The 24,547-nt window shown below is 38.8% G+C and overlaps 1 protein-coding gene across 1 annotated transcript in view; it reads right to left on the reverse strand.

The window, feature by feature from the left end:
• CCDC120 (coiled-coil domain containing 120) overlaps positions 1 to 24,276 on the reverse strand; it is a 1,397,471-nt gene extending 1,373,195 nt beyond the window's left edge. The window contains exon 1 of the mRNA XM_044080396.1: positions 24,205 to 24,276. The gene's annotated coding sequence lies outside the window, so the exon portion shown is untranslated. The remainder of the gene's footprint in view (positions 1 to 24,204) is intronic.
• Positions 24,277 to 24,547: the final 271 nt, after the last annotated feature.

Below are 24,547 nucleotides of genomic sequence, written 5' to 3' on the forward strand. Positions count from 1 at the left end.
GTTCCCAATGAAAGTGGGTGCGCATCAAGGTTTGTCCGTGAGTCTGTATTGGTGATGGACTAAATTAGCAAACAGGTCAGACGGGACAAATCAACAAAGCTGCTGTATGCAGACAATGTAACATTATAGTAAGACTCTGAACAAGAGCTTCAGCAATGATAGTGGAATGGAAGGCAAAACAAAATGCACATGGGATGAAACTGAGTAAGGCTAAGACAGTCATAATGGCAGCAAATGGGGAAAATCAGAAGATGAGAATTGAGATAGAAGGGAAAATAGTGGAACAGGTTAGCAGCTTCAACTATCTGGGACAGGTGGTTGAGGAGAAGGGAAGTCTGAATGAAGAAGTCAAAGCTAGAATCAGAGGGATGCAGCCAAGTGGCACAGAGTCTAAGGGTACAGTGGAGGGGATGCAGCCAAGTGGCACAGAGTCTAAGGGTACAGTGTGACTGAAGAATAATAAGGAACTTGAAAAGTAGGGTGAATAAAACAGTAGTGTGATCAGTATTACTGTAAGGTACAGAAACCTGGGTAGTGTGACCAGTATTACTGTAAGGTACAGAAACTGGGTAGTGTAACCAGTATTACTGTAAGGTACAGAAACCTGGGTAGTGTGACCAGTATTACTGTAAGGTACAGAAACTGGGTAGTGTGACCAGTATTACTTGTAAGGTACAGAAACCTGGGCAGGTGAGGAGGCTAGAGGTGATGGGACGAAGTGCCTGAGGCAGGTGGTAGGATGCACTCTGTGGGACAGAGTAAGAAGCTCAAGTAGTTCTAAATGCAGAAAAGGTCAAAGGGAACAGATTACGGTGGTTCAGTCACATGCACAGGAAAGCACAATGCAATATAGTGAAGAAGCTTTGGGACAGACAAAAAGAAGCCTTTATTTGGGTTCTTATTTAGGTACTGAGGTTAAATGGTAAATCACGATACAGATGGAAAAAGGAGACAACACACCAAGCTGCAGCTGAAAGCACTTCAGTCAAAAAATCAGTTACTTAGAAAAATCATCAGCTCAAATATCTTGCACACCACAATGAGGGACCTTTTTTTGGGATAGTTTTGCAGTTCCTCTTGGTCAAGGCAGTCTCTGAATCAAACACTCAATCAATTAATTAATGAAATCAAATCAGGATCAAGGTGGTAACTTGAATCATCATGTATCAATCAATAAGTCCAGGTACACTGGTTTCTGAAAACAAGTCCTGATAGCAAGTAAGGCATGGAGGAAGGTTGGTTAATCAAGCCATAGCCCTCAACTGCACTGAGTTCCTCAAAATTTACCCATTTTGAGGGTAAAATAATGGGGTGTCTCGAATTCCCAAGTGGCCCCTTCAAATCCCAATTTTTTTTTACTTACTATTTTTAGTTACGGCTGACATCACTGCGCATCGCCAGCATATCATTAGCATAGTGAGGCAGTGCCTGACTGCCTGTCGAAGACTCAAATGAGAAATTAAAAAAAAAAACTCTTTACAGTTGCAGTCCACCCATGACTTGCAGCACTGCGGTAGCCAACCAAAAAGGACATTTTGTCAGTGAGATGAGTTTTGTGGTGTGCTGTTTCTGTTTTTCCATTATTGCTAATCCCAACTTGAAATCTTCTTTGGGTAAATATCTGTACCTGCAACAGGAAATGCCTCTTCATCCTGCTAGAGTCTTCTGTAAGTGCTAACTACCCTGCTGTTGCTCATTCTCAAAATTGCAGTCGGTTTTAGGTCACTGGAATCTTCTCTTTCTTGCTGACGCTTATCGTTTTAATTACTTGTAGAAGGGTAGTTTTTGTCAGTTTTTGGAGTGCTGCATTTGTTTTGTCTGGATAGGCAGAAACCAGTTCAAGGTTTAGCCTGTGATTGTAATTTAAATAAATATTGTTCACCTAATTGCATACCAATGCACTCACACTAGTGAGTGTGTTAGACGCCAGAATGGACGATGGTCCATCATGTACTGCTGTCTGTCTGCTACTGTACTGCATTCATCTACCTGTTTCAGGGGACAGCTTCTGGCATGAATTGGTTTTATTCAGCCATGTAAAGGAGTGGCTGCTATGACCTGAGGATTCCCAAAGAGGACTGACATTTGAGTAAAGTTTTGCTTAGTTTATTTCCACTGGCGAGTCTTTAGCAGTGTCATGGACCAGTTTATAATGAAGCAGCCAGGGTCTCCAGGAAAAAAGAAGCTTGGACTACTTCAAGACAGTTGACCCAGGGGCAGAGAAAGACTGCACCAGCTCTGAGGACCTGTGTGGTTGCCCAAGTGTCAGCAAAAAGCGCAAAAGCGATGTAGTGGTTGGCAGAGAGTGTAAATGGAAAAAAGAATCCTATGGGCTGGACTGCAACTATCAGCAGTTATTTAGTAAAACTGAGGCGGGCAGATGATATTTTCCAGCAGTTAGAAAATGAGGTGGAATATGTTGTTGATAAGATCTAACAGAAGTTCTATTGTACTGTCAGTGACTGACTGGTCTATTATTTATCCCAAACATGCCCACCCTTTTAGACATTATTGCTTACATATGCAGTAAATAATATTTGTTGGTCTTACCTGCTTTTTGAGTCTTAGCAGAAAGAGAAGAATAGCAAGAACTAATAGAGAGCAGTCTAAGGAAAATACCCGGTGTGTAGTATGGGGTTTAAAACTATCTGTGTACTTTTTGAAGAGACTCATTGAGTGGATGAAGGTAAGCAGCAGAGAGCTGTAAAAGAAGAAAATGCTCTGTGTGTGTGTTGGGGGGGGTGCGCTTTTCTGTCTGTATATTTGTGTCTGTGTTTATCGGTATGTATTGTTGGTGTCTATTTGTATTTACAGAAGGCTTAATAAATATAAGATTTAGAAATACCGAGGTGGTACTCGGCTGATAATCCCCCCTCTATAGCCACTAATATAACTTGTTTAGTACACCTTAGGTAAGGCCAGCCTTTTTCCATGCAAAACTGTCTACACTGTAGAAAGGAAAGAAAGGAAAAAAATATTGACGTGATTGTTTTCTGTGCACTTAATCACAATTTAAGTGGCCATTGTAAGGAGGGCTGCCTTCAGCAGGAAAATGCAGGCCGATAGAAAAAATCCTGATCTGAGGTGATTTTGGAAATGCTTTCTTACTTGCTAGAGCAGCTAGAAACACAGTAGTACAGAGTTCTTTTGTCTGTCTGACTGTAATTGTATCCTGCAACCAGTGCATTTTGGGTAGAATTCCCTTGCTGCACTCTGTGAAATGTGAGAGGTGTTTACCATTGTACAAACCTGCATAATGTTTGTCAATATGTGCTATGACAGCAGAATTGCACTATGATTGTTTTCAGGTTCACTGTGCTGTCAGTAATATAGTGCAACAAAAGGGATTATTGTGGATTTGTGCTGTGCCTTTTAGCATATCATAGTAGAATACCAATGAGACTTCTGCTGTGTTACACATTACTTCCACCTGACTCATGAAGCCACAGATCCCCATGCCTCTGAGGGCAGTGTCAGTCCATAATATGGTGTACAACTCCAGCACTGCAGCACTTGTACCTTCTGTGTATGAAGATAAATATAAATAGCATTAGATCATGGGAACTGGGGGGCTCATCTTGGTACTTTATTAGTATCAGGCCCCTTTTTCTCTCCTGGAAGGCCGCACACCATGCTATGGTTGTTGTGATGCTGCACTATCATTACAAAGCCATGGTCTGATATCATGCAAAGGGTATACTAATATGCAATATTAGTTATGTTAGCAGCATATTTAAGAATATTGCAGCAATACTGTATAGTACCAGTAGTGCTTATGCCTCCCCCCATTTTTTACAGGGGGTTATGGTGTCAACTGTCTCCTTTCCCAGTTCAGCAGCGCTCTCACCTTTGAGCATCACGCTCAGTTTCTTATAGGCCTTCTTCATACAATCCATCCAGATTTTGGCTTTAGTAAATTATCTTCTGCTTTGCTGCACATGTGACCTTCTTTGCAGCTTGGGGTACTTTGGCTTCATGATGTCTTCATTTCCTCATTTGCCCCCACAGTATTCATCTTGCTGCCTATCTCAGGAACTTCTTCTTCATCATCTCAAGAAGATCTGCCTTCACTGCCCACGTTCTGTGTCATAAAGAAGTACTAGTCACATGACTGTTTTGTGCACCATACTTTTAGCTTCTTCAGCATTCTTACACAAACTACCCCAATTTTAATTTGTTCTGGTTGGTTGACATTCTCATTCAGATTACCTTTTCCTTAACCACACTTCAAAGATACTTGAAGCTGTAAACCTCTTCTGCTATTTCACTTTTTCATTTATCCCATTTCCTGTCTTGACCCCTGTCTAGTCTGTGCACACTTTCATTCCATGTGCCTACAGTTCTGCATTTCAGTCCCCTAATATTTTTGAAGTTCATGTGCAGGGTCCTGTTGTAGTGTATATCTTCTGCATACAGCAGCATTGCTGATCTTCCCTTTGACCTATTTTCTGATGTAGACTATCACCAGTATTAACAGAAGTGGGATTAAAGCTGAACCCTGATTGATACTGATTTCAACTGGGGAACCGTTCTGTGAAATGCAACAGTCTTCTTATTTCTGTCTTTGAATCCTTGTATATATCCTGGCACTGATTCTGCCATTGTTTCCAGGACTTTGAGCCATCTCAGGACTGATAAAAGCAGCTTTTATTAGATGTTGTTATATGCTTGACTATTGTTCTGGAATCTGATTTTATTTTGTATTTTTTTTTAAGATTTTGTCTGTCCTTTAATGTGCATTTGAAAGCTGGTATCCCACAATTCCACTGGTGTTGGTGGGGTTACATAATTATGTATTACATTTTTATGTTAATCAGCATCAAGCTTTTTGGTCAGTTGTACCTACTTTTCATGGGCCTTTGTCCAGATTTTTGATGTTTCCAAGTTGAGAGATATGAACTATGCATGTGTCATGTTTTTTTATAGACAAGTCATATCTACTGACACATAATGACTGTTTCAGCCAGTACTTTCTGGAAAGTTACAGCAGTTGAAGGGATACTTTTTGGAAATCTTATGACATTGATCAAAATAGCAATTAGTTTTCTGAGCTGTGTGAATATTTATAGAAAACATTATGTTTTTAGTTCATTTTTATAAACTAGCTTCCCCAGTCTGTCAAGACAGTGTCTAAAACATATACCAGTGACACATGGCTACTTCCCCTTTTTAAGCACACTCTTTTGATATATGGACTACAGTTGAAAAAGTCACATCATGAAGCACAGTTTTGTAGTAAAACTGCTTGTCTATATATTTTATACTTAAATGCATACAGGGCATTGTCAGACACCATTCTGATTGACCTCCTGCATATCAACAAGACAAACAACACTAGAATTATTCATTTTAAAGGCTTAAACCTTGCCTGTAATATAGATAGGACCTGCAGGAGAGACAGGCATGTATCTCACAGACTACCCTGTTTCTGGGACAGGCTCCCCATCCATGTGAAGCAGAGTTCCTCCCTAACCAATTCAACTGTAATTTAGACAACTGGATAGGGAACAGGACATTCATCCCTGGTTTGTCTCTAATGGACACAGGCAGCCTGTAAATGGTTAATCTCCCAGGCCCCTGTTTGTAAATGTTTCATCTCCCAAGCTTGAGCTTACACTTATCAAGGCACCAGAATTTATCACAGATTTGAGATACATGGCTAGGCTTAAAAAGGCCCATGTAGTCATTAGCCTAGTAAACATCTATGAACCTAAAATGTTATTAATCTTTTTCTAACCAATTTTATTATCCAGTGTATATAATATAATGCTGAAATTAAGTAAAAAAAAATGATGCATATAAAGATACAACAGGATCCACTGGAAAACCACAAACCTTTCTTGAGAAAATTAGATAGACTGAAGGGTAGAAACACAGTACAGTAAACCATCATATATCATGTCTGTTGCATATGGAAGACCATTTATGCAGAATAGCTTGATTGTTCTACAGTTTCACCACAGGGGCAGATATTAAATATCTTTATTTTGTCATAAGGAGATGATTTATGGTGCAGCTACCCAGGAAGTTATAGAATTTACAGAAAATCATAGAGGCTGAAATTAGTGGCATTTAAGGACTGAACCAAGCTGTTTTTGGTATGGACATTATTTACTTAAGATTAGACACTGCTGAAGAAACACCTAAATACTTAGGTATTATGCACAAGACTAGACTTTGTGTTTTGATTAAAAATACAATTTTATCATGGTTTGTTTGTCAAGGGAAAGGGTGATGGTAGGTGTTAAGCAGACCAAGTGCTGTGTTGGTCAAAATAATATCCAGAATGTTTTTCTTCCCTTAATTCAATTTTCAACCAATTGTTTGAGGTAAGGACAGAGATAGATGGAGGTTGAGACATACTAAAAAGACTTTAATGAAATCAAGGTGGCACTGAGAATATTTATTATTAGAACTAAAATTCAGCCAAGCCATCACAAGACAGTTAAAGATGCTCATATGTTACAGCATTAGCCTTCACGTTCATTTTAGAATGATACGGAAGGTATGCCAATTATAAACTAATTAGATACCTAGGCAAAAAGTAAGAAACAGATAAAGCAAAAGCAATGGTCTAACAATGAGTCTACACAAAATTAAAATAACAATAAGATAAAATGATATAATGACTACATAAAACAAGTGAAAAAATGATTACAGAGGTATTGCACAAGATAATGTCCATAGAATACTGTGTATCCACTGAAGGGAAAAGTATGCAAAACATACTGCAAGATGAATCACTTTGTTAAAGATGGAAAGCTGCAGGGAAATTTAAGAAACTATATTAGCAGGAAACACTACTTTTCTTCTGAGTTTTGCTTTGTTAACACTTGAAGTGGTATGCAAATATTAGCAAAGTAAAGTGCTTATATTGTTGACATCTTAGTACATTAGTTTTTTTTCTTTTTTTGCAGATGTTTTCATATAGCAGGTCTGAAGTAACACATGATAGAAGAAGGAAAATGTTAGTTTCTTTTTTAAAGGGTTTACCTGTTGTTAAAATTTGCATGATCTCATTGATGGTTGTTTAGAAATTAGTGGTGTGGGCAGACCTCACACAGTGAGGAGAATGCATCAATGTTCCAATCCTGTGCTGCAGTTTAGATGTTTTAATTGCAATTTTAATTTTGCATCTTACCTCAGAGAGGCATGATATTTCATTATAGCTTTATAGTAACAGCAGGCAAAATGATGGTGCAGCGGTTAGCATTGCCACCTCACAGCAAGAGGTTCTCCAGTTCGATTCTCGGCTGGGGTGCCTTCTGTGCGGAGTCTGCATGTCCTCCCTGTGGTCACGTGGGAGACATCAAATATCATATTGCCTAGAGCACCAAGCAAACTAGCTACATCTCTGGTACTAGTATATTTCCATAGTATGGAGTGTGACATAAAAAATTACTTCATGAATGTAATAATTTCCCTCTTGAAACTGCACTTCATTGGCTCAGTAAATATTTCAAAAAGAGAGTACAGAATGAGAAAATTTAACTTGAAAAGGAATACATTCTTCATATTGATCACTGCTGCAGTACCTTTAGCTATGGGTTAAATCCTGCCAAGCATGTAAGTGCTAAACAGCCATCAAAGCTTCAGGGTACTTTCCATGTGCCCAAACTATCAAGCAGCTCAAACTGAACTGACTGAAAGACAAGTTTGGGAGCAAAGTCCTTCAGAACATTACTGTCACCAAACAGTACGCTCCTCTTAGGCTTTCGAGGATTGACAGTCGGCTTGTGCTTTCCTGGGCAGATAAGTTCCCTTTGGGAAAAAAAACTTCCATTTTCTTATTTTTTACTGATGTTTTATTACTTTCTTCTTGAGGAAAATTATTTTAAAGCTAGGAGTGTTGTGTTTTAATGAATTGTCTTGAGAGTGTAATGCACTTTTAAACATAGCCCTCATTGTTTCTGTCAGTTTAAATGTGATGTTATCTAACTGATAAAGTATTTTCTGTAGAGAAATTATGTTATTTTAAAGTTGTGAAGCTGCAATAGTGTTTAAAAGTGCCTTTTCTGTATTTTTATTGCTAAAAAAGTAACTTTTGTGAACTGGTAGTTTTGCTGGCATTGTTGCTTGTTTTCCCAAAGATAGAGGCACCATTTTAGGCTTGACCATGGAACAGATTGTTATTCCAATAGTGTCTCCTTCTTCCAGCCATAAAAAGAGAAAGTTAAGCAAGCAGCCTTTGTTACTGCAGCATGCTAGCAATTTGCATCAGCCACAGGTGGGCGACTGTGCTGTGGCCATTTGTTGTACTTCACATCACTCATCTTTTACCCTTGACCCCTCTTGTGTAGCACCTACAGCCACTATGGACTTTAGGTTAGCCCTGTCCTCTGTGGCAGTTGGGGTTCTCTAACTGGGTAATGGACAACCACTCTTGTCAGTCCTGTGACAAGGAACGGGGAAAGTTTCCCTGTTGTGTCAGAATACTGTGCCCATCCCTGGGGAAGCAGCTGCTGCTATTAGTAACATGGTTGGACCCATTTTTCTTTTTCTGTCAAAAAGAAACAGAAAACCAAGCATGTATCTACTCCTCAAATTTCTTTGGATAGGAGTAGTTTGCTTGGACTGGCTCAGGGTTTGATTCAGGCTACTGATCCTTCTTGTAGAGTAGTTTCCTGTAAGAGAAAGGATACCTTCTTTCCTGAAGAGATTCAAGATTCTGAATGTGAACAGGAAGATACAGGGATGGATTCAGGGTTTTGTCCTCAGATTTCTAATGCAGACTCAGAGGAGAATTCACATTCTGATTCTTCCCATTGGGGTTTCTCTTTCTCTGAGACTATTGATAGAATGTACCCATGTTTTCAGTGGGAAAACACTGAGGTTTCTCAGTCCCTCAAAAAATGCTATGGATTGCTACAGAAGGATTTTTCCGAACCTACACCCTTTCCTCCTGTCCTGTTTGCTTTAGAGGACTTGTGTCTTACTGCCTACAATTTTCAATATAGTCAGTCAGCTGTCACTAAAAAGGCAGATTGGATGTATAAAAGTTCCTCAGTCTTTTAATCTTTTATACACTATTCTCAAGCATGACCAAGCAGTTATAGCCTTAGTTGACTCCTCTGCTTCTAAGCACTTAGCTAATTCCAATCTCACTCTTTCTAATAAGGATGGGAAAATTATTGATAGGTATGGAAAAAGTGTATACTTCTGCATCTTTGAATTTCAGAATTTTAAATTAGCAGGCTCATTAGTTAAAGTTTATTCTGACATATTATGAAAGTGTGGTGGTGCTGCGGTAGCGTTGTCGCCTCACAGTAAGATGCTGTCCGGTTCGATTCTCAGCTAGAGTGTTTTCTCCATGGAGACATGCGTGAATGGGCATAGCTTTGTTGAAGGTTGTGCATCAGGCCTGGCAAGCCGGTATGTAAAAATCAACTGCCAATCATTAGCAGACTGGAGCTCCGCTGTGGCGACCCCTAACTGGGAAAAGCCGAAAGATACAAACAAATAAGGAATGGTTTATGTAAAGTTTCTTCTAGTGAAGAAAATCTGCTTTAAATAACTTAGTTTCTTCTGTTGCACAGGTCACTACTCATTGTTTGCAGTGTGTATGTAACTCTGTTGATACTTCTTCCAGGGCTATGGGAACTGGTACGTTTTTTAAGGACGTTTGCTTGTCTGCATTCTCAGAACCTTCTAGATGATGTTAAAAATGAGATTTTTAATTAATTCTTCCTTGGATAAAGATTTAGTATTTGGCCCCTCTGCTGCAGAGATGATCAAAAGTGGGATGAAAAAGCGGCAAGCTGATCTAGGGAATTGATTTATCAGCCATCCTTTACCAAATTGTCCAAAGAATTTTTTTTTCCTCATCTAGTTCTGGCAAAAAAATAAACAATCGGAACAGAATTCAGGCAAGCAGAAATTTAAGAAGAAGTGGCAAGGTTCCAAAAAGAAGTCTCTCACCTCCCAAAACCAAGGACACTCCAACAAGTCTGAATGGCTATTCAAGGGACCTTGTGACCCTCTACAACCCTGGCCCTCTTTCTCTTCCAGAATGTATGACTCTCCATTTTTCTCTTTGGCAACAGATGGTCTCAGACAAATGGGTTGTGAAAATCATTCAACAGAGTTACAGATGACAGTGGGAGGAAATTCCTCCTTTCCTTTTCCTTTTCCAGTGCTAATTCATCATCCTACATATGACTGTTTTGTTTCCACCTGTTCTTCATCACATCCAAGGAGTGATAGAACTTGTTCCTCCTTCACAGCTGAGGAAAAGCTTTTATTCAAAGATGTTCCTAGTACCAAAAAAAAAAATGCTCGGGGATCAGTTCTGGTTCTTTCTTTCTTAAACCGGTTTGTGACAGTGTCCGGATTCAAAATGATGTCACTTCACAACCTGCTGCCTCTTCTTCATCTTTCAAGTTTCCTGGTAACACTGGACTTCAAATAGGCTTATCATCACATTCTTTTTCATCCATACTTCAGGCTTTACTTAAGGTTTTGCGTGTAAGGATCAAATTATCAGTTCTCTGCTTTACCCTTTGGACTATCCACTGCACCAAAAGTGTTCACAGAGCGACTAGCTCCTGTTAGAACTCATTGCAAGCTGCAGAATATCGACATTTTTCCATATTTAGATGACCTGCTTATCTTTGCAGAGTCTTTTTAAAAATGTCAGAAATATCTCTCTTGGGTAAGAGATCTCTTGCACAAACTGGGATTCCAAGCGAAGATTGAAAAGTTTTTCTTGACTCCCTCATACAGAATTGTGTTCCTGTGATGTCAGCTAGAAACTTCAGTTCAAAGAGTTTTTTTCTGTAGGGAAAAAAATAGATCTTTATTTAGAATCTTTATTTAGATCTATTTCTAAGGTTTTCCACTCAGACTTCAGTCACTGCGAGGGAATACCTTAGGATTTTGGGTCTCATGGCATGTATGATTCTCATGAAATGTCTGGCAAGACGGGATCCTATTATTTTAGAGAATGCATTAAATTATGAATGCTGTTTCGTCGAATGTCATTACACGAAATGGCAAAATTCTGAAAGCACTGAAGAATGATTTTTTTTTAGGGAAAAAAAAATCACTGGGCCATTTTCGGGACTTTGCCATTTCCTCAACTGTGGTGTGATCTTGCAGTTGGTATATTTGAGTAAGGTGGTGGTGACACAGGACTCTATTGTGGTGGATTTCTGCTGTGGTGGAATACCAGAGGTTTTTTCTTTGCATAATTAGAGTTATAGACTTCTTTTACTTCTGAGCATGCCTGCCAACTCACATTCTCTTACTCTGTCAACTTCTCATGTTGCTTGTAGTAATATTTTAAAGAAGTACCCATGATTATTTCTGGATAGGTCCCTGAGTCTGGTGGTAAGAAATAGGTTGAAAGTTGTTATCACTGAGAGATCTGACTGTCTGGAGACTATCTCTCAAATGCCCCAGATTTTGCCTCATTTTGTTTTGCCATGCCCCTCTTTTTTCTCTTTTCTGATAAATTACTGAAAATTAGTTAGCTATTACGAATTTCATACTCTTTTTGTTTGGAAAAAGACAACTTGATGTTAAATATGTTGTTCTTTTAACTTTATATGTGACTTTAAAGTAACAGATTAAAAAAAAATCCCTGATTTGGGTAACAGATTAAAAAAAAGTCCCTGATTTGGGCATTCTTCCACCCATTATCTTTAGCTTTATCCCTATTTCTTGAGCAAAGAAGTTGAAAACTGTGGACAAAATGATATGCATGGAGCAGCTTATATTTTATACAATTGCCATAACATTCTGAGAGCTATGCAAAACACTGGTGCTGTCAGTGTTTTTCATTACTGCCATACAAACATTAGTGAAATCCTTGGAAGCCAGTAATTATAACTTTGTTCTGTTGCTGCACTGTGTAAAGCTTATCTGAGTATGGCAAGTGTTGATCATAACATAAGGTAGTAGTGCATATTTGCTTTATGGTCTTAAGGTCAGTTATCCCTTTTAGACATAATTAGTGGCAGTGGTGCAGGATTCAAACCTTGTAACTTCTCTCCATCATAATTATGCTGAATATTGCAGCAGCAACTCATACAATGTAATTATCTTGCAAACTTTTCTCATGTGGTCATTTTGTAACAGTATTACACTGCTGTTATGTTAATTGCCTTTGTGTACATATTCCTTGTTGCATTCAGGAGAAATGGCTACATTTTACTCAAACTCTTCATTACTTTAGTATATACATGGAATTATTATTTTGGTGGCGATCTGGCAGTTAGCACAGGGGATTAGGTCTATGAGCTGTTAATAAGGTACTGCTTGTAGTAAAAGTTATGATTATCTGCCTGTTTGCATGTGTTTAAGAGGGGAAGGAAGCCAAAGTCCCTCAGCCTTCATTTACCTACTGTGTGTTGTGTCATGTTGAATACAGGGGGGACAGAACTATGAGTGAGTCACAAACAGAGTTATGGATTATATGCCAGAAAGCCCAGTGCATGCCAATCCTTTGGACAGTATGTATCTGCACAGAATGGGGTTTGGTATTAAGGGAAGACACTCCCTCTGCAGCAGTCTGATACCACCATAGAATGCCTCGATCTCCTCACTAGCCATGGAGTTAGTCTGGGGAAGATAAGCAAGATCAGTACACCCAGTGAACAAGAAGCAGTACTAGGAGTAGCCAATGGTCAGCAGTTGTTCAGCCAGAAACACCACTCATGTATTTCTCTTTTTTTTTCTTTGTATTTGACACTAATATTAGGATAATGATTTGTCTATACATGGGCTAAATTCTTGGCTAGGCTTATAAGGGCCTCAGGGCAAATAATCTCGTAATTTCTTATGATTCTAACATCCTATAATATAAATACGTTTATTTGTCTTTTTAGTTCAGATGAGTCCTCTAATGTGAAAACATAGCAGTACTACCCATATGATGATTTTGTATATGTGTTGCACATATCTGTCTGTCTGCCTATGTATATGGATATATCTGTCTATTCATATGTAGAAGTCCCTGCATAAACTGAAATTTGGGATGGCCTACCTGTGTAATGTCGACTCACTTTGGTTGACATATGCAAATGGGTGACAACTGTGAAATTGACAGTTCCGTGGTGGGGGGTGTGCTCTTTCTCTGAGGATTGTGCAATCTCAGAGCTAGTATATATAATTAGCAGGAATGTGGGAGGTTTGAGGGGCTTGCACCCCTGCAAAAACACTTTTCTGTCCTTTGCATATTCCAAAGATTAGCATTGGAGCATTTACTATAGTGTGTCAATAAAAAGCATGTTGACATTTCCATGGATCAACTATTAGTGCTGTTTATTTGCTTTGTAAGTGGACAGTGGTGGCATAATACTGGTTTACTATTGAAATTTTGAACCAGCTTCGGTCAACTGTGTAAAATGTTGACCCGAAATGCTGAGTTCGAAATTTCGAATAGAAAACCACACCGAAAATGAATACATCGACAACTGTGGTTCAATGTATTCGACATAGCAGGAGGTGACATCTCTCACCTCCTGCTATGCACATTAATGTACCATTGAACTCTACAGTCAATGGTGCATTAATTCTACTATTTTGCAGGGGGGCGCTACACCTCCATACACCCTCCATGTGGGGGGATTTCTCCCCACACCTCCTGCACATTAAATGTACCAACTCCAAGATCGCACTACAGTGAGGAAAAGGGCAAATTCCCTGTTCCTCACTGAAGAGTGACCTCCCTTCACAGTGTCAGTACATCGCATGACAAAAGGTCATGTGCACCATGCAACTCGATCATGCATTCTCAATCTTTGTTGGTTCGATTACGTACTCCTTGGAAAATGTGATTTCATCCATCGGAGGTTCGAATGACTGCTGTTTGGGTAAGCCATAGTAAACTCATAATAATGACTGGCATTTTTTACAGCAAATAAAAAAGCTGCACTGGCCACTTAAACTGCTCTTCTCATGCAGATGTGATATGATAATGTGAGAATGATGGAACAGGGTAGAAAGTCATTGTATCTCAAATTGTAACAGCTTACATTTGAATTTGGTTTTCTTGAGCCTCTGGGTAATGATGGCCTGTTAGTAGCTCTAGCTTCTAGTACTGTGGCACAACGTATATGAATGTCTTTACTGAGTAACTGCGGTACACCATATTTACAGATCTTTGCTGAGAAACTGGCATTTGCCTTCACACAACGTAATATGTGAAGTAGATTAACTGTGTTATTTGCAAATAGGTGCGCAGTGAACATCAAAGGACAAACCAGATTAAATTAGTTGGTGCAACTACAAAAGCTAAAAGACATGAGTGCAATATTCAGAAATTAACAGTTCAAGGGAAATAATAGTCTACTTTGCAAGCAGCATATTTATGTAAGAATAACTCACAAATATGTTGCAGATGCTAAAAATGTGTGTTGGCATTATATAACAGTGGTGAATGCATTAATTAAAGGCTACATGTACTGTTGAATATGTTAAGATGTGTAGCAACTAGCTGAGTGCATAACTGTATATATTAATTGTGTGCACCTATGATAGGTGGAATATCAAAATGCTGCAGAACCTGCTAGGCAGCTGAGAAGATATCATCAAATCACTAAGTAGGTATCTAAAAATAATGTGGGGAGTGGGGCATGTGTATGGAAACACATGTAATGCACATACCCCAAGGAAAGTGGAGATAAAAAAGTAGAACTTAGATGTGCATAAAGTGGGATTATATGCATTGAAGAAGGCAAAGGAATGCCAGAAGAAGGGTCTGAGGGGCATTAATATATATATATATATATATATATATATATATATATATATATATATATATATATATATATATATATATACCCGCGGTGGTGGTGCTGTGGTAGCGTTGTCGCTTCACAGTAAGAAGCTGTCCAGTTCGATTCTCAGCTAGAGCGTCTTCTGCGTGGAGACATGCGTGAATGGGTGTACCTTCATTGAAGGTTGTGCGTCAGGGCTGGTAACTTGGCATGTAAAAATCGACTACCAATCATTAGCGGACCGGAGTTCCGCTGTGGTGACCCCTAACTGGGAAAAGCCAAAAGACACAGCAACATTACATGCGTACACACACAAACGTTTTGTCAATGCCATTTGGTTGAGACAGATAGATGACTGACATGCGTGAGATCAGCAATCCCCAGGAAGGGAATATTCCATTTTCCTAGGGACTGTGTGCTCTCAGATGTCATATATATGTATCATTAGCACACAGCATTGGGAGTACAGGGGGTTTTGACACCCTACAAAAACACTTGCATTTAGTTTACTCAGCTCGGGGTAAACCTGGAGCATGCACAGAATGTGTCGTTTTTTTGTTGTGTAGGCATTTTAATGCTGATATTATAGGTGTTGGTGTAGCTGGTCATTTGACCAGCTGCCCTACACACACACACACACACACACACACACACACACACACACACACACACACACACACACACACACACACACACACACACACACACACACACACACACACACACACACACACACACACACACACACACACACACACACACACACACACACACACACACACACACATATATCTGTGTGTGTGTGTGTGTGTGTGTGTGTGTGTGTGTATATATATATATATATATATATATATATATATATAGATGTACTATATTAAAATTCTGAGATCACACAACAGTGGGGAAAGATAAAATTCCCTATCCCCCACTGTACCGTTATCTCACACAAAAGGAAGCTGAAGCGATCAAATTAGTTTTGATCACTTCTGCTTGCTGCAAAAATGTTCAGTATTATGAACGTTCAGTTATGTGGAATATTTCCATATATATATATATATATATATATATACATACACATATGTATATAGAATAATAAAAACAGATTTGCAGAGTATGTGCGACATGTAATGAGTACTAGCAGAGCTTGACATACAAAGTATACAGGAGGAACTTCTTTGAGAAGGAACTCTCCCTCTGGACTTAAAAATACAGACTTGTATCTAACCTCTGCTCAGGTGATAAAATCTTCAAAAACTGTTTTATAAACAACTTCTAAACCACATTAATAGCTATGGCCTATTTTAAGATATATAGCATGGCTTGTGAAATGCAGTTCACAGCCCCAGTTCCATCTACGCCAATACAAATGACAGCCTAATGAATTATGGTATTTTTGTTGCTATGACCATGGCATTTGAAACCAGGAATGATGACATCTTATTTGGGAAACTTATTAAACTCATGGTTCTAAAACTCTAAATAGACAGTACCTTTCAAGTATATGCAAATACTAATGACACTTTATCAACTGGGATACCACAAGGTATTTTTCTGACATAAGGCATAACCTTGCACCTTCCCACATTCAATTTAGTAATGTGTACTGCTGCTCGACTCTAACAAGATATATAGTACTCTTGAGGCTAAACACCAGGACAAATTCGCTACCATCTGTAATTGGGCTACTGAAAACAAGCTACTGCCCACCCTTAACAAAGCAAATGTTATGATCTTCTCTACTCCCCAAAACTGGCAACTTTGAAACTCATAAAAATAACAAATAATCACAACTCACCCATATCCAATGTCACTGAACATAAATATCTGGGACAAGTTCTTGATCTGACACTAAATCTTACATATACAGAACAAGTCATTACAAAGTAGTATCCTGCCTGAAGTTATGTTACAGCAACTCACACCTGCTAGCTCCTAGTACATGTGCAACCATAGCCAAAACTGTTCTTACTACCAAACTAGAGTATGGCCTAACCCTCTTATATCTTCATTCCTCCAACATTCCTACTATAGGAAACAAAATATTTAGATTTGCCCTAGTTCAGAACCTCAGTCACACCATTGTGACTTACTAAAATAGTGTAATCGACTAACTCTCACAAATAGAGCAACTCTTCTATGAAGCTCTGTTATCCAAAGTACTAAAATGTGAATATTGTCTACCACCAATGAAAGCCACTTACTGTAAGTGAACAAAATTATACCTTCAAAGACACCCAAAAATTATATCGTACTAGTTAAACCACAGTTTAAAATTACTATAGGGTAAATAATCTTTTTTAGACTTAGTCCTGCCACCTGGAACCGTCTAACAAGTGATTTCGAAAATCAGAAACCTATACTGCAATTTAAACCGAGTTTAAGAGAATACGTTAAAAAACATGAAACTGGCTCATAGTCAGCCTCAGCTGCACTGCGCAATCTCTTGGTTAACTATTTGTCTTTGTAACTAACTAAACAACTGTGATATGAATGCTTCTCGATTGTAAATACTGTAAAAATGTAAATACTATTATTACTTGCATCTATAGCATGTAAATACTTGATCTGTTCCACTGAACTGTATGAATACATTACTGTAAATACTCGATGTATACTAATCAGTGTTAATCGAACTGCAGATATACCTAAATGTACCATTTATCTTACTTACTATACTTTATATACCTTTCTGGGTCATGACTGAAAAGGGCCAGTACACCAGTTCACCTACCTGACTATACAAATGTTAAATAAATAAATAAATACTGAGTCTTACATGGCTTACACTTCCATCTTAGAGTTAGACAGGTACTAGTTTTCTTGCTAAGAAATTGCAAGGGAGAACAAAATTACTGTTTATTTCAGCTTTGTTTGACTTACACAGTTAGATTACAATGGGCCTATTTCTTCACCATACTGATTTACACAGAATCAATCATGTACTTGTTTGTACAATACTACCTACATGTACATGGTAACGTCAAGGTGGAACTGGGAAGTACATATAACAATAGCTTAGGGAAAACAACATCTACGCAAGTTTTCATGAAGCAGTCTTTTACATACAGTGATGAAGTGTGAAAGTGTGGAAACTTACTTACTGAAGGGATACTGTGGGGTCCAACAAATCTCAGTGAATGAGTCCTGTGGTTTCTGAGGTGCCCTCTGGTGAATGTCTACATAGTGATGGTGAGCCTGCAAAGCTGTCTGATACAGTCTCGTTCATCTCTGGAGCAGCTGAGTGATGGTGTTCCAAGCAGCAATCACTGCAATGATTCATGGGTAAGCTTATATCCTAGCTTCATGTGCAACTTACACATGAAAAAGATGTAGCGTCTACTTTTCAGTCCATTTGGGTACTCGGATGTGTTATATTCATCTCTCTGAAGCTATAATTCACACACTGCTCACTGAGTTAATGAAATCAGTTTTCAGGTAGAGATGAAATGAACTGGAACTGGAACATACTATGTAATCATTTACACCTGTCCATGCCAATGTGATTCAGAAATACTCTGTGTTAATGAACCTCATAATTTATGATGGGTAGAAAACATAATTAAGAGGAATGTTCAGACTGTTGTTTCCTCGGCAGTCTTCTGTTTGTTATCTGAAGTCGTAGCATATGCATTCCTGTTGCAGATTAACAAATGTGGAATACTGCAGATTGTGAAGGAATCCAAAAATATCCTACTAATAATCTAGACTGAGCTGCATTTCCAAACATGTTCCTTAATATGCATAGCTCCTGACATACATCTGTGTAATTGATGGCCAGATACATATGCGCATTTATGTCTGCTGGTTGGCTGTTGCTCACATTCACAAGTAATTGGTATGACACTGCAGTAAAATACTCAGCATAGCAAAGGTGGGTTATTTGCCCTGGGTGCAAAGAGTTTGGTGCTGCGATTGAGATGCTAGCTCTGCACTTTCTGTACCAAAATGCCAGTAGAGAAAGGCACTTCAATTCAACAATTTTGTTTTTTTTTTTGCTCTTCTGTTGAGAGCTGGGAGGTGGGCATGGATTTGTTTGGGTGTGAACAACTGGATTACTATTGGAAGCCAACTGGCTTCCTACAGTAATGTGAACATTGTTTTTTTTTGCTCTTCTGCTGAGAGTTGGGAGGCATGGATTTCATGGTATGTGATTGGCTGATTGGGCATTTGGCTTCCTACAGTAATCAGGAGACTTTTTTTACTCTTTTCACTTGAAGAGTGGGGGGATCAAGTTCGTGGGACTGGCACAGGGCCAGCTACACCTCTGAAAATACTGTTGTTTTCAGAATGTTTTAATATACTGTCCTCAGATGGATTATTCATTGTGGCCATCTACAACTGATCCTCATATTTTAATTGGTATCCTATAGAATCCTGAATGTGTCATATTGGGACACTACGCTGGACATGTCATTTCATTTGTTTACATCTGAGTTATCCTTACATGTGCGTGTGCTTAACTTTCATTGCAATAAACATTCATTTAAGGTGTACTGCATTCCAATTTACATTGTTGTATACATGTTTGTATGTTGCCTGAGATAATTCACATATTACTGTCATGGAAGGTCTGTCCACATTTGTCATAAAACATATCTGAAGCACTACAGCAGAGCTTACCTATGGGTACTTGCCTACATGATGGTTATTAATCATATCTTCTTTTCTTTCCAGTACCTTAATATATATATATATATCGGTTGAATGATCATTGTTTTTAATATTCTCACATATACACCCCGCAGTGTGTATTGACATTAAGTGATGTGCCACTTATTGTTCATGCATGTAGCTGTTCCCTACAGTTATGTATTAGTTATGAGTAGCACAGATAGTGATGACAATTTTGGCATACACACTTGTATTTTCTGTAGATGAATGTAATACATAGATGGAATGAGAACTTCACAGCTTAGAAAAATTAAATAATTGATGCCCTTGGAAAACATGGCATCAATCTCCTGGGCATTCCTGGTGATCCAGTCTGGAAAAACTGTACCAGGAAGGGTGTAGCCTGTATGGTCAATGCTGTTGGTGAGCATGAGAGGACATCCATGGTCTATCATCATCACTGCACAGACAAGATTCTCTGTGCTGCATCATGTGTCAGATGGTCCAGATGTCAGTGGACCAACCATTCCCACACCAACAGAGATGCAGGAGTTTCTGGCATTGCACCACCATCACTGGTGGCTTTGAGGCTGGCATCCCTAGATGCAGAGGTTTGGTATTTTTTAACTTGCCTTACACAGAGCACATCAGTACATACATTACTACAGTTAAACATAAACTGCATGTCATGTTTTCTGCAGCTATACATTCCATAGAACACCTAACATATGACTGGACAACGACATGCCAGGTGAGTGTTATGATATGTCATATCAGTCTACTTATGCTTCCTCTATCGGCTTGATGCTCACATGTCCAATGTTATAAGGCCTTCTCCTGTTGTCAGGCCATGGAGATGAAGACCAGGTACATATAGTATAACAGTTGCGTACAGTGAGATAGGTTTAACTGACTTTCACAATATTTCAACATACTTCTTATGTGGACATGTGTACACGTGCTTGCATTTCTGTCTCTGTCTCTGAAATTGGAGCTAATCCACCACCTGCTTCCTCTTTGGACTCTTCCACTGATCCTGATACAGAGTGTTATGCATTACAGAGAGACAGCAGTCGATGACACACAGGACACTGCATTTGCGCTTACTTTGTCCTGGCCCAATTACAACAGTCCTTTGGCCCAAGATATTTCCCCAATATAGAAGTGAGTGACCCCAGCCAATCTGCTGGCATTGCAGCATCAGCTAGTAGTCATGATGCAGACCTTGGCCAACTGATCCTACCTGAGTGATGACACAGTTTCACAGTGAACAGCATATATCTGTTGAACAGTATGTGCCAGTTGGCAGATATGTGTGTATATATCTCAGAAAGTATACACCTGCTGTTATAGGCACATGAGTATTCACAACACTGCCATGGCACAGACCTGGGTGCACTTGCTCATGTAACTGATCACATACGACATGAAGTCTTGATGTTGTATGAGAGTCAGGAGCACAGACATGTCCAGGTCATGCCAGTATTTGCTGAGCATAGACACAGTGTGGCATTGATTGCATGCTCTGTGGAGCAGTTTATCTCAGCTTTTACAGGGCACTGTCACAATAATGCCCACGCCACATGTGTTTTGATCCATATTGTCAGTAGGCTACCACTGGGTTGAGAAATACTTCATCCTGTGTACCACCTCCAATGCGCTCAAATTTCCATACTGCCTGAGCTGCAGTGTGCACTTAGAGCTGTTGTTGGTCACCATGCTCAGAGACAAACTGATGGTTTGCGAAGCATGGCATCTGTCACTGCACAGATCCCTATTGCATCCCACCTTACACAGGGGACCACCAGCAGATCTACCATACAACACCAAAGGGCTGAGTTTCCTTCACATGACAGAGGCTGCCAAGACCTCATCTGCTTTAGTGTTACCATGGCAGATATCCCAGTGTGTGTGCGTATGTGTGCGTGTGTGTGTGTGTGTGTGTGTGTGTGTGTGTGTGTGTGTGTGTGTGTGTGTTGTTGTGTCTCCCTTCTCTGGTGGCAGTGATGACTACTGTACTGACCACAGCACACCGGGAATGTCTGTGGTCCTTGACAAGACCAATGCTGCATAAATACTACTTTTCTACTGTGTTCCTCAAAGCATGTTATTGTTTAATTTAGCTATCACATACATTATTCACAGGTATGACAAATAATGATAACCTGTCATAGCATTTTAAGCAGCAGAACATACTGTGGTATTAATGAGTACAATCCATTACTACTGCATTTCTTCCACAGGCCATACTCATAGTCATGATTGTTGTAATTGTTACATAACTCATTACTAATGAAACTGTTCCTATTGTTTGCCTCAAGTGGATGCACAGTATGCATGGTAAGGCACCCCTGTGTTTGGCATACCCTGTTTATATGTAGGTATGCATGGTAAAGCACTGCTGTGTTTCGCATGCCATGTTTTTCTGTAGGTATGCATGGTAAGGCACTCCTGTGTTTGGCATGCCGTGTTTTTCTGTAGGTATGTTTGGTAAGGCACTCCTGTGTTTGGCATGCTGTGTTTTTCTCTGGGTATGCATGGTAAGGCACTCCTGTGTTTGGCATGCCATGCTTTTCTGTAGGTATGCATGGTAAGGTACCCCTGTGTTTGGCATGCTGTGCTTTGCTGTAGGTATGCATGGTAAGGCACTCCTGTGTTTGGCATACCATGTTTTTTCTGTAGTTATGCATGGTAAGGCACTCTTGTGTTTGGCATGCCATGTTTTTCTGTAGGTATGCACGGTAAGGCAATCCTGTGTATGGCATGCCATATTTCCCTGTAGGTATGCATGGTAAGGCACTCCTGTGTTAGGCATGCCATGTTTTTCTGTAGGTATGCATGCTAAAGCACTCCTGTGTTTGGCATGCCGTGTTTTTCTGTACACCCTGCCAATGAGTAAGACATACATTCCACAGTGTATCAAGAAATGCTTATGCTACTGGCATTCCAGTATATATATATATATATATATATATATATATATATAGAGAGAGAGAGAGAGGGAGAGAGATCACACCTTGCATATAGGATACCTTATGCTGTCATGCATTCACCAACATGCATACTATCCTGCTAATCTTGGCTTATGCAATGCTTTGAGATAATACAGTTATAAATAAAAGTTTAACATCGCATGTTATTCAGATGTCTCAGTGACTGTCACAGAGGTCTTTGGTGGTTATGAAATTCCTGGGATGCCACAAGATTCTTCTGTCACTTTAATAACCAGAATGGCACATATATTGTATGGTGTTTGCACTTTTTAGGTGTTGCTTTGGTATGGTGTGCAAACTGTGCCATGGCAACTGATCTGACACTGCATGTTGATGGTATGTTATGGGAATTATGTGTTACTGTCATGCATCACTTCTGCAGTCTTATTTTGGTGTTTTGGTGTGTGACGTATACCCAACCCACCCCAAAAGAATGAACCACTCAGCTATACAGTGACACATATGCACACTGCAGTTGATGTGTGCAATGAGTATCTACTGGCATGTTGAGTAACAGTGACACTGACCACATCTGGGACATACACAGACAAGTATGTCTGCAGTAGTTGCTCTACATGTGCTTATGTCTTACGTATATGGCTACACATACTGCGTTTCATACAGATAACCTTATACATTTCTGCCATCTGCCCCTGCACTTTACTTATTAGCATATACATTATACTTTGGTTTGTTTTAGTACTTGCATCCACACTGAGCTCGCTAAAGACCTCCCTTTGCACACTATGCTGAGTGCAAATTTCTTTTAGAATCTGGCCTGCAGTATGAAAACTATAGTAACTACATAATTGACTGCTGTACTATTAAACACAAGTGTAATGACTGGTAGGAGGAGATCTATGCACAGCCAGTGTCATACATTTAAACTACCAGTATTTGTTCTAAGTTGCTAACAACATTTGGAGTATATCATTATTAATACATATTAAAATTACAATCAAATACACACCAATATCCATCCCAAAGTTATTACAGACTGTAAACTTCCTTTTGCTGTGTAGTGATGGACAGTTTGTTAAAGATTTTGTATATCACCACAATTTCCTAGATGCTGTAAATAATTATGAGTAAGACTTACTGAGGTATAACTTTTTGTTACAGTGTATTTCTCATGATATAGTCTTCAAAAATATTGAACAAGTCAATAATGGTAACTGTACCAATTGTACCACATTAAACAAATTGAATAACATTAAAGGTGATAATGCATGAAGTTGTATCCTGTACTTATAACAGTACTACAGCAATTAAGACAATTTACAAATTCATAAAATGTTGACTAGAAGACAAAAATGTAGATTTATTAAAACTGTCAGACTTTATGCTTAACAAATGTGTTGTTGATATTATTAAGAGTACAAAAGAGAAGGTTAGTCCTTAACACCTTTACAGTAAAAGCATGTGAAGATCTTACAATAATAACATGAAAGGGGAAAGGAAAAAATCAGGCAAACTAATCTTGATAATAATAATAAGAAACACAAGAGTGAGTCAGAAAATAAAGTGCAACATGACAGTGACAGGAAAATAGATTGAATTACAGCCAGTCAGATAACACAGGAAATACAGATGTAATTAAAAAAAACAATAACAAATACGTGAATTAATGGACTAAAAATATAGCTATTGGAGACTTTAATTACCCAAAATAAAATAGACAGTACACAACAACTAGTTCTGAACAATTGTTAAATATTTTGTTATTAAATTGTGTTGAACAACTGGAGAAGGGAAATTCTACATTCAAATTTGCTGGACTTTACTGGTACAAATGCAGCCACTTTAGTAACATCTTTCACTGTCTGTTTAGGCAACTCCAATAATAACACAATTGTAGTTGATTGGAATCTAGCCCTTACCTCCACAAACACAGTATGTGGATATCAGATAGTAAACAGGATTCTTTTTAACCATGTGACATCAGCTGTAGCCTGTAACATAATAAGCAGAAAAAAAATTCTAAGATTAGTGGAGCAACAAATTAAAATCTTTAAATCTTAATAGAAAGATGATGTTTAGCACTTACAAAAAGTTTCCTACACACAGAAACAAGACTATATTAAAAAGATCAACCACAGTACTTCAATCACTATTAAACCTGAAAAGGCAAAATATGAGATGCACCTGACATGTGACTAGGGTAACAAGAAAGAGTACTATAAGTATTTAAATTCAAGTAGCAAAAAAACAAAGTTCATGTTA

Source organism: Protopterus annectens, chromosome 8.part0, assembly GCF_019279795.1.
Source record: "Protopterus annectens isolate FY-2018-M chromosome 8.part0, PAN1.0, whole genome shotgun sequence".
Lineage (NCBI taxonomy): Eukaryota > Metazoa > Chordata > Ceratodontiformes > Protopteridae > Protopterus > Protopterus annectens.